Source organism: Protopterus annectens, chromosome 10.part0 (assembly GCF_019279795.1).
Source record: "Protopterus annectens isolate FY-2018-M chromosome 10.part0, PAN1.0, whole genome shotgun sequence".
Taxonomy (NCBI): domain Eukaryota; kingdom Metazoa; phylum Chordata; order Ceratodontiformes; family Protopteridae; genus Protopterus; species Protopterus annectens.
The window spans coordinates 1,837,643,116-1,837,659,465 of NC_056744.1; the positions used below are offsets into that span (position 1 = coordinate 1,837,643,116).

Genomic DNA, 16,350 nt, shown 5'->3' on the forward strand with positions numbered 1-16,350 from the left:
ACAGTATACAGAGTAACAGCAGTAGGATACACAGTAACAGTGATAGGATACACAGTAACAGTGATAGAATACACAGTAACAGTGATAGGATACATAGTAGCAGTGATAGAATACACAGTAACAGTGATAGGATACACAGTAACAGTGATAGGATACACAGTAGCAGTAATAGAATACACAGTAACAGTGACAAAATACACTGTAACAGTGATAGGATACACAGTAACAGTGATAGAATACACAGTAACAGTGATAGGATACACAGTAACAGTAACAGTGTACAGAGTAACAGCAGTAAGATACACAGTAACAGTGATAGGATACACAGTAGCAGTGATAGAATACACAGTGACAGGATACACAGTAACAGTGATCGAAACACAGTAACAGTGATATGATACACAGTAACAGTAACAGTATACAGAGTAACAGCAGTAGGATACACAGTAACAGTGATAGAATACACAGTAACAGTGATAGGATACACAGTAGCAGTGATAGAATACACAGTAACAGTGATAGGATACACAGTAGCAGTGATAGAATACACCGTACACAGTAGCAGTGATAGAATACACAGTAACAGTGATAGAATACACAGTAACAGTAACAGTATACAGAGTAACAGCAGTAGGATACACAGTAACAGTGATAGGATACACAGTAACAGTGACAGGATACACAGTAGCAGTTATAGAATACACAGTAACAGTGACAGAATACACTGTAACAGTGATAGGATACACAGTAGCAGTGATAGAATACACAGTAACAGTGATAGGATACACAGTAACAGTAACAGTATACAGAGTAACAGCAGTAGGATACACAGTAACAGTGATAGGATACACAGTAACAGTGATAGGATACACAGTAGCAGTGATAGGATACACAGTAACAGTGATAGGATACACAGTAACAGTGATAGAATACACAGTAACAGTGACAGAATACACTGTAACAGTGATAGAATACACAGTAACAGTAACAGTATACAGAGTAACAGCAGTAGGATACACAGTAACAGTGATAGAATACACAGTAACAGTGATAGGATACGCAGTAACAGTGATAGAATACACAGTAACAGTGACAGAATACACTGTAACAGTGATAGAATACACAGTAACAGTAACAGTATACAGAGTAACAGCAGCAGGATACACAGTAACAGTGATAGAATACACAGTAACAGTGATAGGATACATAGTAGCAGTGATAGAATATACAGTAACAGGGATAAAATGCACAGTAATAGTGATCGAAACACAGTAACAGTTATAGGATACACAGTAACAGTGATAGGATACACAGTAACAGTGATAGGATGCACAGTAACAGTGATAGGATACACCGTAACAGTAACAGTATACAGAGTAACAACAGTAGGATACACAATAACAGTGATAGAATACACAGTAACAGTGATAGGATACACAGTAGCAGTGATAGAATACACAGTAACAGTGATAGGATACACAGTAGCAGTGACAGAATACACAGTAACAGTGATAGGATACACAGTAGCAATGATAGAATACACAGTAACTGTGATAGGATACACAGTAACAGTATACAGAGTAACAGCAGTAGGATACACAGTAACAGTGATAGGATACCCAGTAGCAGTGATAGGATACACAGTAGCAGTGATAGAATACACAGTAACAGTGACAGAATACACTGTAACAGTGATAGGATACACAGTAGCAGTGATAGAATACACAGTAACAGTGATAGGATACACAGTAACAGTATACAGAGTAACAGCAGTAGGATACACAGTAACAGTGATAGGATACACAGTAACAGTGATAGGATACACATTAGCAGTGATAGGATACACAGTAACAGTGATAGGATACACAGTAACAGTGATAGAATACACAGTAACAGTGACAGAATACACCGTAACAGTGATAGAATACACAGTAACAGTAACAGTATACAGAGTAACAGCAGTAGGATACACAGTAACAGTGATAGAATACACAGTAACAGTGATAGGATACGCAGTAACAGTGATAGAATACAGAGTAACAGTGACAGAATACACTGTAACAGTGATAGAATACACAGTAACAGTAACAGTATACAGAGTAACAGCAGTAGGATACACAGTAACAGTGATAGAATACACAGTAACAGTGATAGGATACATAGTAGCAGTGATAGAATACACAGTAACAGGGATAGGATACACAGTAATAGTGATTGAAACACAGTAACAGTGATAGGATACACAGTAACAGTGATATGATGCACAGTAACAGTGATGGGATACACCGTAACAGTCACAGTATACAGAGTAACAGCAGTAGGATACACAGTAACAGTGATAGAATACACAGTAACAGTGATAGGATACACAGTAGCAGTGATAGAATACACAGTAACAGTGATAGGATACACAGTAGCAGTGACAGAATACACAGTAACAGTGATAGGATACACAGTAGCAGTGATAGAATACACAGTAACTGTGATAAGATACACAGTAACAGTATACAGAGTAACAGCAGTAGGATACACAGTAACAGTGATAGGATACACAGTAACAGTGCTAGGATACACAGTAGCAGTGATAGAATACACAGTAACAGTGACTGAATACACTGTAACAGTGATAGGATACACAGTAGCAGTGATAGAATACACAGTAACAGTGATAGGATACACAGTAACAGTATACAGAGTAACAGCAGTAGGATACACAGTAACAGTGATAGGATACACAATAACAGTGATAGTATACACATTAGCAGTGATAGGATACACAGTAACAGTGATAGGATACACAGTAACAGTGACAGAATACACTGTAACAGTGATAGAATACACAGTAACAGTAACAGTATACAGAGTAACAGCAGTATGATACACAGTAACAGTGATAGGATACACAGTAACAGTGATAGGATACACAGTAGCAGTGATATAATACACAGTAGCAGTGACAGAATACACAGTAACAGTGACAGAATACACTGTAACAGTGATAGAATACACAGTAACAGTATACAGAGTAACAGCAGTAGGATACACAGTAACAGTGATAGGATACACAGTAACAGTGATAGGATACACAGTAGCAGTGATAGAATACACAGTAGCAGTGATAAAATACACAGTAACAGTGACAGAATACACAGTAACAGTGACAGGATACAGTAGTTATAGTAGACACAACAAGGTTCCCCTACACATAGTCACTGTAAATGTACATAATGATTTGTATTACACTTAAAGACCAAAGAGACTGATGTAAGGCCTATCCTGTGGAACAAGTGGAGGATGAGAAAAGGAGACTTGGTAGAGAGTAGTGGGGAGAGATAGAAAGGAGGGTGCTTAATAGATGTGTAGGGAAGGATAGAGGTTGATTAAGGTGGGTCAGTGCAAGAGCAAGTCCAAGAGTTAAGTAGTCCTTTAGTGATTTTTTTAAACAGTTTGTGTTAGAAATTAATCTTATGTGTTGGGGCAGTTTATTCCAAGCATTTGCGACTGAGTGCTTATAGAGAAGTTTCCAGTGGTTTTGCTGGGTTTGTAAATCTAAAGGAGATGTTGGTCTGAGCTATGGAGTGTATGGGAAAGAGTAGTGGAAGCTAGTTTAAGAAGGGAGGTGATGATTAGTGAGCAGCGGTATGATTTTGTGCTGGGAAAGAACACTGTAGATGCGATGTTTGCTCTGAGTGTTGATGGAGAACTATAGAGTAGGTCAGAAGGAGTTGCACTGTGTCTTTGTGGAATTAGAGGAAAGATATGACAGGGTGCCTACAGAGGAGTTGTGGTATTGTGTGAGCAAGTCAGGAGTGGCAGAGAAGTATGTAAGAGTGGTACAGGATATGTATGAGGGTAGTGTGACAGTGGTGAGGTCTGCGGCAGGACTGATGGATGCATTTAAGGTGGAGGTGGGATTACATCAAGGATCAGCTCTGAGCCCTTTCTTATTTGCAGTGATGATGGACAGGTTGACAGACAAAATCAGACAGGAGTTCACGTGGAGTATGAAGTTTGTGGATGACATTGTGGAGGGCTGCGTCATGAAGGGCATCCGGCATAAAACTTTGCCAAAACATTCATGTGGACAGCAGTAAATATTTACATATCAGATCGGTCAAGGCCCGGGTTAACAATCACCACCACCAGTACTGTTAGCCAACAGGGTGCTGGCAGAAATTGGGCTACTGTTGGCCGAAGGAGGAGAAGAGGGGGAAAGCATGGCTGAAGGCAGGAAGAGAGGAGAAAGGCTAGGACTGTGGTAGTGAGGGTCGGAACTTTGAATGTTGGCAGTATGACTGGTATAGGGAGAGAGCTAGCCAATATGATGGACAGAAGGAAGGTTGGTATATTGTGTGTAAAAGAGACCAGATGGAAGGGGAGTAAGGCAAGGTGTATCAGTGGTGGGTTCAGATTGTTTTGTCATGGTGTGGATGGGAGGAGAAATGGCGTAGGCATTATCCTGAAGGAACAGTATGCTAAGAGTCTTTTGGAGTTGAAAAGAGTGTCGGATAAAGTGATGTTTATGATGCTGGAAATTGATGGTGTAATGATGAATGTTGTTAGCGCATATGCTCCACAAGTTAGGTGTGCAATGGATGAGAAATAAACATTTCGGAGTGAGTTGGATGAAATGGTGATGACTGTACCCAAGGGTGAGAGATTGGTGATTGGAGCAGATTTCAATGGGCATGTTGGTGAAGGGAAAAGAGGGGATGAGGAAATGTTGGGTAGGTATGGTGTTAAGCAAAAGGTCAGATGATAGTTAAATTTGTGAAAAGGATGGACATGGCTGTGGTGAATACATATTTTAACAAGAGGGAGGAGTATAGAGTGATGTACAAGAGTGAAGGAAGATGCACACAGTTGGATTATATCTTATGTAGGAGAGCCAGTTTGAAGGAGATTGGAGACTGTAAAGTGGTGACTGGGGAAAGTGTCGTTAGGCAGCATAGGATGGTGGTTTGTAGGATGACATTGGTGAGCAAGAAGAGGAGGAGGAGTGTGAGGGCAGCACCAAGGATCAAATGGTGGAAATAGAAAAAGGGTAATTGTGAGGTGGAGTTTAAGGAATAGTTAAGATAGGCACTGGGTGGCATTGAAGAGTTACCAAATAGCTGGATAACTACAGCAGAGTTAGTAAGGGAGACACCTAGAAAGGTGCCTGGTATAACATCTGGACAGAGGAAGGATGACAAGGAGACATGGTGGTGGAATGAGGAAGTACAGGAGAGTATACAGAGAAAGAGGTTGGTGAAGAAGAAGTGGGATTGTCAGAGAGATGAAGAAAGTAGACAGGAGTATAAGGAGATGATGTGCATGGCAAAGAGAGAGGTGGCAAAGGCTAAGGATAAGGCATATGAAGAGTTGTATGAAAGGTTGGACACTAAGGAGGGAGAAAAGGACCTGTACTGATTGGCTAGAAAGAGGGACCGAGCTAGGAAAGATGTGCAGCAGGTAAAGGTGATAAAGGATAATGAGGGAAACATACTCACAAGTGAGGAGAGTGTGTTGAGGAGATGGAAAGAGTACTTTGAGGGGTTGATGAATGAAGAGAATGAGAGGGAGAGAAGGTTGGATGATGTAGGGATAGTGAATCATGAAGTGCAGTGGATTAGCAAGGAGGAAGTAAGGATAGCTATGAAGAGGATGAAGAATGGAAAGGCTGTTGGCCCAGATGACATACCTGTGGAAGCATGGAGGTGTTTAGGTGAAATGGCAGTGGGGTTTTTAACTAGATTGTTTAATGAAATCTTGGAAAGTGAGAGGATGCCTGAGGAATGGAGAAAAAGTATTTTGGTACTGATTTTTAAGAATAAGGGTGATGTGCAGAGCTGTTGTAACTACAGTGGGATTAAACTGATCAGCCACAGCATGAAGTTATGGGAAAGAGTAGTGGAAGCTAGGTTAAGAAGGGACATGATGATTAGTGATCAGCAGTATGGTTTCATGCCAGGAAAGTGCACTACAGATGCAATGTTTGCTCTGAGAGTGTTGATGGAGAAGTACAGAGAAGGTCAGAAGGAGTTGCATTATGTTTTTGCAGACTTAGAGAAAACCATAAGACAGGGTGCCTAGCAAGGAGTTTTGGTATTGTATGAGGAAGTCAGGAGTGTCAGAGAAGTATGTAAGAGTGGTACAGGATATGTACAAGGGTAGTGTGACAGCGGTGAGGTCTGCAGTGGGTGCGTTTAAGGTGGAGGTGGGATTACATCAAGGATAAACTCTGAGCTCTTTCTTATTTGCAATGGTGATGGACAGGTTGACATACGAGATCAGACAGGAGTCCCCGTGGACTAAGATGTTTGAAGATGACATTGTGATCTGTAGTGAGAGTAGGGAACAGGTGGAGGAGACCCTGGAGAGGTGGAGATATGCTCTAGAGAGAAGAGGAATGAAGGTCAGCAGGACTAAGACAGAATATATGTGTGTGAATGAGAGGGAGGATAGAGGAATGGAGAAGATGCAAGGAGTAGAGGTGGCAAAGGTGGATGTGTTTTTAAATACTTGGGGTCAATAGTTGAGGGTAATGGTGAGTGTGGAAGAGAGTACAAGCAGGATGGACTGGGTGGAGAAGAGTGTCAGGAGTGATTTGTGACAGACGAGTACCAGTAAGAGTGAAAGGGAAGGTCTACAAGAGGGTAGTGAGACCAGCTATGTTATATGGGTTGGAGATAGTGGCATTGACAAAAAGGCAGGAGTTAGAGCTGGATGTGGCAGAGTTAAAGATGTTAAGATTTGCACTGGGTGTGATGAGGGTGGACAGGATTAGGAATAAGTATATTAGATGGTCAGCCCAGGTTGGATGGTTTGGAGACAAAGCCAGAGAGGCAAGATTACATTGGTTTGAACATGTGCTGAGGAGAGATGCTGAGTATATTGGGAAATAGATGCTATGGATGAAGCTACCAGATAACAAGAAAAGAGGAAGGCCTGAGATAAGGTTTATGTTTGTGGTGAGAGAGGGCATGCAGGTGGTTGGTGTGACACAGCAAGATGTAGAGGACAGGAAGAAATGGAAACAGAGGATCCGCTGTGGTGACCCCTAATGGGAACAGCTGAAAGAAGATGATGAGTGAGAGTAGGGAACAGGTTGAGGAGATCCTGGAGAGGTGGAGATATGGTCTAGAGAGGAGAGGAATGAAGGTCAGCAGGAATAAGACAGAATATGTGTGTGTGTGAATGAGAGGGAGGATAGATAAATGGTGAGGATGCAGAGAGTAGAATTGGCAAAAATGGATGAGTTTAAATACTTGGGATCAACAGTTCAGAATACTGGTCAGTGTGGAAGAGAGGTGAAGAAGAAAGTACAGGCAGAGTGGAGTGGGTAGAGAAGAGTGTCAGGAGTGAATTGTGACAGACAGGTACCAGTAAGAGTGAAATGGAAGGTCTACAAGAGGGTAGTGAGATCAGCTATGTTATATGGATTAGAGACTGCATTGACAAAAAGGCAGGAGTCAGAACTGGAGATGGCAGAGTTAAAGATGTCAAGATTTGCATTGGGTGTGATGAGGATGGACAGGATTAGGAATCAGTATATTAGAGGTTCAGCTCAGGTTGGATGGTTTGGAGACAAAGCCAGAGAGATGAGATAGTAATGTCTTGAACATGTGTTGAGGAGGGATGTGGGGTATATTGGGAAAAGGATACTAAGGATGGAACTGTCAGGTAAGAGGAAAAGAGGAAGGCCTAAGATAAGGATTATGGATGTGGTGAGAGAGGACATGCAGGTGGTTGGTGTGACAAAGCAAGATGCAAAGGACAGGAAGAAATGGAAACAGATGATCTGCTGTGGCAACCCCTAATGGGAACAGATGAAAGAAGAAGACTGAAAGAGAAGAGGTTAAAGTCAAACTTTGAAAATAGTTTGAAATTAAATTACCTGGCTTAGGCCATAAAGATTGTATCTTACAGTTCTCAATGCAGCCAGATACAAATATTATGTACTAGGAAGTTTCCTGCATTGTCATTGGGGTGAACTAATTGCTACTCTGGAAGGATGGAGGTTTAAGATTGTTTTATGGCTTCCAGGAGCTGCAGCAGATCTTAGCAAGGCTCTGTGTATGTATTATTGGCACATATGTGCTAAATCTTGACAGCTTTTAGCCAAGAGGGAGGAGCATGGGGACCAGAAGTCATATGACCAGATGTATGTGATGTCATTCTGTAATCTATCACTAAAAGTAATGTTTAATACTAGGTGAGACTGAAGTCTCAGAACACTCTGTTTTTGTAATCTGACAAAGAAGAATCTCTCACTTACTTCATCTTGCCTTGCTCTAGTAAGTAACTAGAGAATAATTCTTTAGATCAGTCAGAAAAATATAGTGAGATTAGTTAAGTATTTTTTTTTGTAACTGTGTGAACCTGTCCACCTGGGTTATTTTTAATATTTCCTGTAACTGAAACTCTGGTGTTTATTGTAAATAGATGTTTAGTATTTTCATGTTCTTTTATTATTTATTATTAAATATGTTTACGTTTCATTTTCATTTTGTCTGGGCCTTTAGATAATATTTTAACTTTTGAGAGTACTTATATCTATTGGTGACACTGTGGCCACTTCTGAAAGTCTGGCTGTTTGGCCAACTTTACCATTTGTATTAATATTAATTTCACTCAGTATAATTAGGTACCTTTGCAAAAATCTTAGAGTAGCTGATTTTGGAGTGTCTGGTGGAGGTGTAACTACCTTATAGTCTTGGCAGAAGGGCCATAGCTAATAAATCTGTGCCAACCTTTCCCAGGTGTGTGTGTATGTGCGTGTGCATATGTGTGTGTGTGTGTGTGTGTGTGTGTGTGTGTGTGTGTGTGTGTGTGTGTGTACGTATATGTGTGTGTGTGTGTGTGTGTGTGTGTGTGTGTGTGTGTGTGTGTGTGTGTGTGTGTGTGTGTGTGTGTGTGTGTGTGCATGCATTTGTGTGTGTGTGTGTGTGTGTGTGTGTGTGTGTGTGTGTGTGTGTGTGTGTGTGTGTGTGTGTGTGTGTGTGTGTGGGTGGGTGGGTGTTTCAAATCTCAAAGAGTGTGAGTGTCAGCTACTTGGAGCAGGGACATGAAGCATTGGTTCCAAGGAGAGGGTGGTGGAGGACTTGGCTTCGACACTCAACTGAGGACTCAACCCTCTGCCAGTGGGGAGTATTACTGGATATCTGGAGAGAGAGAGAGAGGACCCAGCCCCCAGACTGACTGTGTCCTCTGTGTGCTCTTAAGGGAATTGTGCTTGATGCAGAGAACCACATCTGGAAATACTAGGTGTATCCATTTTTGATCCAAGTGAATGTCCCTCTCCAGTGCCAGTGGTGAGGATTCATGCTCCTTAATTACTGTCCAGAGATGGGATCATCACACTGAATAAACTATATTTTTTCCTTTTTTGACTGATAGATGGCCTATCAGGATAACTCTGGATGAATGTTAAGGTATACATATTAGTAAAGAGTTTGTACGTAAAAGATTTGAATTCTGCTTGAATTAAAAAAAAAAGAATTCTGAACAGAAATGAAACTCATCACTTAGGTGAGGACCAAAGTTTCCCCTCCACACATGGTATATGTAATGTCAGGAAATACAAACAGATTCACCCTGTCAAGCAGTTTTCATTACACTACTATTTACCATTTGTAGTCACAAATCCTAAAATTCCTAGGTTCATAGAATATAGTCCTGGTATGGCTTCTTAGCTGCAGCATGCATTTTATTACATTGTCAGTTAATAGTATGCATAACTACATCTATTTTAGAACATACATATTTTAATAGTTCTAATTGTCAGATTAAGCGAAAAACAGTCCCCTGCATGGAGAAAATTGCACGGCCAGAAAAGATACCCAGGAAAAACAATAAAGCCAGCAACTGGATGGCTGTGAAAAAGTAGTTTATTCGTCAAACATCAGTCAGACTTCAATCTCACAGACCGATTTCAGCATAGAGTTAGCTTAGCCTTCTTCAGTGTGTCACACTGAAGAAAGCTAAGCTAACTCTATGCTGAAACCGGTCTGTGAGATTGAAGTCTGACTGATGTTTGACGAATAAACTACTTTTTCACAGCCATCCAGTTGCTGGCTTTATTGTTTTTCCTTTTTTCTAATTGTCAGATGTCATGATGTCACAAAGTATATTTCTAACAATATCCTTCTTACATCCTCCTGTTAATGCATGACCCTTGTGCAGGAAGTAAACCACAGCTGACTTCATATTGTACAAAATATTGTCCCTGCCATGTAATACAAACATGGACAATTCCACTTTCTAAACAGTGGTGTCAATAAGAACAGCCTTTGCTGATTAAATAATGTCACCACAAGTTCACTAGTGACCTCCGCCCTGTCACCATTGTTTCAGCCACGCACTGAATGGAGACGACCCATATTTTATTTATGATTCTGGTTTGTTCTGAATTTTAGGTGATGCCCTTCTTCAACATCAGTTTCCTTCCATTAATGAAAAAACTAAAGGATCCTACATATAATACCAAATGCTACTATTTTCAGTTTATCTATTATGCACTGGTTATTCATTTCTTACATGGCCCTGTGGGGAATGGATATCAGTAAGTCGTATCGCAAGCCATATCCACTGGCAGGGAAGTGCAGAATGCATCATGGCTGACTGGTGAAACATGTGTACTGGTTTGTATGCAAAATGGGATCCAAACGCAAATAACTTACTATATTTAAATTTCAAGGTGTAAGTGATCCTGCCAAGCTGAATGGTTTGTAGTAATAATTAAAACTAAGCTACCTTTAAATGACAAATAAATTCAGTCACATTGGTCGTGCTGTCTTACTTCTGTACATTTTGAATTTGTCCATGACACGTAGCTGCACATTTATATCTTAAGTTTGCCTTCATTCTACATGAAAAGCAGGGTGAGGTTATATACAAGGGGTGGGGAAGAGAAAGCTGCACCCTGCAGATATCAAATGCTTAACAGAAGTTTTCAGAGTAAAAGAAAATGAATGCTTCCCAAAGTTCTTCCACATTTGTCACAGCACAGAGATCCTCTCAATAGCTGCAAGAGGGCACCATGTACAGTTATCACTGTTTTTTATTACTTTTTGTCAAATTTCTTTTAATTTATTATTGAGGAATTATGGGACATCGCGGTGTTGTTATAAAACAGTACCCCCTCGGATGCGCAGTAGCAAGTCCTGCCTAAATGCCACCCACCACCCAATACCCAGTGACCTGTACAAATCTTGAATGAATATTCATGGAGATGTCTTCACCAGCCTGATAAAAATTCATGGAGTATTCGGCACATTCCCTCGAGGGTGAACTAAGAATCAGTAAAGTAAAATGTATGCTATTTGTTTAAATAGTAAATATACTATCATAAAATATTTATTTAAAATGAAACTGTTGGAAACCAGTGCATTTTGTAGTAACTCAGCTGACATTTGCACATTTTGGGTGGTCAGATGATCAACCATCACGATGGGGTACATCAACATTGATGGAATATCCGTGTCCTCAAGCTGGTGAAATAAATCACTGTAGGAATGCAGTATGAAATAGGTATATATAATGTGTGTATGTAAAGTGTTATCATACAACATAGTAGTATAGTGTAAACTAAAATGACCGCTTGTGCACGGAAAATGTGCACAGCCCCCCCCCCCCATGTTAACAAATTGATAACTGCGCTGTAGTCCTTCAGTTCTTTCCTCAAGAATCGGTACAAAGGCCCAGTATCAGGGCAAGCTTTAATTATTGTAGCTCAATTACTGCTTAGCAATTGCATCAGCTTGTGGTTTCTGAACATGGTGCAAAGTACTAATTTCTTGTGTTACTGGCTGACTAATCCTCTGATTTCAAAAAACTAGGAAGCCAATAGCAATCGCTTTATTCTCCTGGTACCTCGGCTTTTTGCCTTCAAGGGATAATAACCTGCATGAACACAACTTCTTAAATAGTCAGAGCATAATAGATTGATTAAACAAACAATCCTCTTACATCCATTAGATTCATTATATTCCTATAAAGCAGTTTTTAAGCATCTTTACATATTTTTTTATATTTTTTATAAATAAATCAGTCAAACCACAATAACCTCTCCCACCATCCCCACCAACAACCCCACAATACGATCATTATTTTCATTTAAACATTCGACAGCCGCATTTCTTGATTAAATCCCCTGGGGAAGAGGGTACAATATTTAAAAATGAGCATTGTCTCTAATTAAATAATAAGCTTAATAAGCCTGGTCTGCAAAGCTATGGAGAGGATCATAATGGAACTCATAAACAAAGACATAGGGGACTTGCAGACATTGGACCCGACCCAGTTTGGCTTTGTCAAGGGCGGATCATGCCTTTTGAACTTGGTCGACTTTTTTGAAACAGTCACCAAGGCCATTGATGAGGGAAAGGCAGTCCATACAGCCTACCTTGACCTTGCAAAAGCTTTCGACACAATACCCCACTTGGGTATTATAGGGAAACTTACCAGCCTAAATGTAAACCCATATGTCACAAGATGGGTTGCAAACTGGCTAAAGGACAGAACCCACAGGGTTAGAGTTGCTGGCGCCATGTCAGACTCCAAGCCCTGTCACAAGTGGTGTCCCACAGGGCTCAGTCCTTGGCCCCCTATTGTTCGGCATCTACTTCTCAGAAGTACAGGCAAACATAGGAGGACTATGGCTGACAAAGTTTGCAGATGACTGCAAACTGGGCGCCATAGTGGAAAGTACATCGGGCACAGATATCCTTCAGAGGGGTCTCAAGGAAACTGATAGCTGGTGCCAGAGCCATGGCCTGAAGTTAAACGCCAAAAAATGTATAGTCATACCCTTCGGGAAAAACAAGGTAACCCCAAGCTACCATATAGGTGGCAATCCACTAAGCACAGAAGAGGTTATCAGGGACCTGGGGACCCAGGTTGACAGTGGCCTTTCTTTTGACACTCACGTTGCTAAAGTGGTTAGAAAAACCTTCTACATTGCCCACCTGATCATGAAGGGATTCACATCCAGATCAAGTAAGTTCATTGTTCCCCTGTACTCTTCACTTATCAGACCAATGATCGAGTACAATGCCCCATTCGGGATGTATCTCACCCAACACCTGCAGCAATTGGAGAGACCCCAAACGTTCCTCACCAAAAGGATAAAGGGACTCCAAAATCTGTCATATGCTGCCAGACTGAAGAAACTCCAGCTCTATTCAGTCGCATACCATCTGCTCAGAGGTGACCTGTGCCTGACATACAAGGCCATGTCCAACCCGGACTTAATGGGCATGCTCCACCTCAAAAAATCCAAATCCACCAGAACCACTAGAGCAAGTGACTTAAACCTTAGCACGGATATAAATAGGACGTGCTGGAGGGATAGATTTATCACCCAGAGACTCCCTATGCTGTGGAATAAAATCCCGGTCCATGTGAGGCAGAGCACCTCACTGGCTCTGTTCAAGAGAAATCTTGACCGATGGATGGGAAATCGTAGGTTTACCCTGGGAATCATCTCTGTTTCACTGCTGGACAGAGGCACAACAAACTAATGGGCACAGTATTTTTTAACATAAGGGGTGGCGTAAGCCACAAAACTTTGGGCTAGGCTTATAAATGCCTTAGGGCAGATAGCCTAGTATAAACCTATAAACCTATAAACTTATAATTGATTTAACTTCAAACCAAAGTCCTCCCCACTCAGCTAGGTTGTGCCAAAACACTGAGAAATAAGGAAGCCCTATTCATTCCCATATTGAGTTTTTTGATTTTCTAATCCTCTGAGTTGCCAGAAAATAAAGCATTTTCCAAGAGAGGGGGCAAAACATTAAGCAAAATAAAGATAGTTTTTCAAAATTGGGGCTGGTAGAGCTATGAGTCGCAATTAGAGTTACCACCTGTCCCACTTTGTGAGGGACAGTCTCTCTTTGGGCAATTGTGTCCTGTGAAAAAAAACTAAAAAATTACAAATGTCCTGAGATTTTAGGACAAAAAATATCCTAAGTTTTTTTAATAGTTGCATAAAACAGTTATTTTTCATGTGAAACACCTTAATATTATAAGAAATAGCATAAGCAACTCAAATGCTACAAAAATAAGCTTTTTTAAAGTGAAGTTCTGTCCTTTGCACTGGCCATGGGTATGTTTTGTCCTGCAAAATCTCATGTTTCTACAAAAAATGTCCCACTTTGGGCATTTCAAAAGGTGGCAACCTTAGTTGCAGTCACCTTATCAAGGTATGATATGCAGTGACATTTTCAATTCGATCCTTCAACACAGGTGGCAAACCTGATGCATTGGCTTGTTTGCATACAGAGTTTTTGGGACTCAAAAACTAACGCTGTTCCTTGTAATACGACATAGCTGAGAGGTATGCCTTGGATAGTTATAACTAATGTTCCACTGTATTGCACATTGAAGGGGTTGTCACACATTTAAGATTCATTGCCCTAAGACAAAGGGAAATGTCTTACTACTTACTTTAACCACCTGCACCATTTAATTCAGTCTCAGGAACATTTATTCACAAATCACATGTACGGGGGGATTTCCATATGGGACAATCAACAACCAATGTCTGCATGCTGTCACTGTCTAATCTGCATGGCAGTCAGTCATGCATCATTTACATACAACATCACACCCATTTGGCATGCCAATCACACAGGCCACGCCTGCTTATGCACATTCCAACCCAGGGGGTGCTGTTCTATGACAATGCTGATGCTGCCATATAAATATGCCTGCAGAAAGGAAGTATTATGGGCCAGAGAAATGGACTTCACAGCCTAGATGGTTTAATAAAATGGTGTTTGAAATCTGGATTTAAAATACCCAAATACTGAGAATGGGATTGTGTTAGTATGTCCCATTTTTCATTTATCATTTAGGATATGTAAGGCAAAAATAAGGGTGCAGAAAAATGAGTACACTTTAGAGGTTTAAGTGAGACATTTCTTAACAAGAGGGGCCCTTTTCATACTTAAACCCTTTTCCTCTGCCCATAACATGTCATTACTTTTGAGTTCCTCTTTTACATTCATGTCCTGTTGATATTTTTCCAAACTTGATAGAGTGAGCAGTGGAAATTTCAACTTAAATCCTTGTCACACATTCTCACATCCCCATTATGAATACAGCACCCCCCTCCCTTTCACAGCACTCCACAACGTTCTCATTCACTGGCACTGCTCCTTTGATCTGATATGCAGTGTCCTTTTCTTTTGCCTCACCTTTATTTGATGTCGTCGGCTTTTTGTAGCCTGTTAATGACTTGCTCCCTGTCTTCACACTATTTACTGTTCAGGCATTACTTCAGTGGTTACTATCAGATATGTATCTAAGTGTAACATATCTACCTGTCTCTATGCACGCACACACACACACACACACACACACACACACACACACACTCACACACACACACACACACACACGCGCACGCACACGCACATACACACACACACACACACACACACACACACATACACACACACACACACACACACACACACACGCACACGCACACGCACACGCATGCACACACACACACACACACACACACACACACACACACACATATTCATACGTCATTTTGCACCAAGAAATTTGTAGTTACCGTTTGCTTTACTGAAAGACTCAGTCCCCCCCCCCCCGTCTCCCACACAGCCCACAAATGCAGGGTCTCAGCTGTCTCTTTCAGGCTCCTTTCAGAGGTACTTTACTTAGCAACGGTGTCTTAAATAAGGTCCTTCAGTTCCACTCAGTGAATAACAATTAAGCCTGAAGTTCTCCGTTCCACAATGTAAACAAAAAGTACTTGGTGAAACTCTCAGTGAAAATATGTAATTTATTTTTGTTGAGATCGACTATTGGTTATAGTGACTAAGTACAAATTTTTCCAAACTCACTTACCTTTAGTGAGTCCTGTAGGAGAGGTTTTAACCTACTCAGTGTATTCAAAGAACAGTCACAGTTAAGTGTTTCACAAGGACAGAAACCCAATGCCTCCTTCACTGTGGTATGTGAACTTCAGCCTTGCAGTGTTGTTTTCAGGTTTTTTTCTGATATGAATTAACCCGTTATGAACAGGCCTTCATGTGCTTTTCCCTCTGATCATGCACTGCTGCTGAAATGAAGTTTAGTGATGCCCTTTAGTGGCAAGCAGTGGGCAGTGCAGATGGCTATTATATCTGATAGGATGAACTGAGATCTAGGCAAATCAAATGTCTCTACCACACAATAAAAACTATTCGCATGCCCAACTATTTTTTTATTTCTGTGTGGTATGTATTTCATTCCTAGCGTCAGGAAGCTCCATTACTTCAACAGGATCCTGTATATGGAAGACTGGCCATATCAGAAGGGACAAAGGCTAGGTCACGAGTTTAATGTGTG

At 40.9% G+C, this 16,350-nt stretch overlaps 1 protein-coding gene across 1 annotated transcript in view; it reads right to left on the reverse strand.

Moving 5' to 3' along the window:
- The window catches only part of LOC122814090 (sulfotransferase 1C1-like), a 198,196-nt gene extending 182,130 nt beyond the window's left edge, over positions 1 to 16,066 (reverse strand). Inside the window, exon 1 of the mRNA XM_044086700.1 lies at positions 15,868 to 16,066. The gene's annotated coding sequence lies outside the window, so the exon portion shown is untranslated. The remainder of the gene's footprint in view (positions 1 to 15,867) is intronic.
- Positions 16,067 to 16,350: the final 284 nt, after the last annotated feature.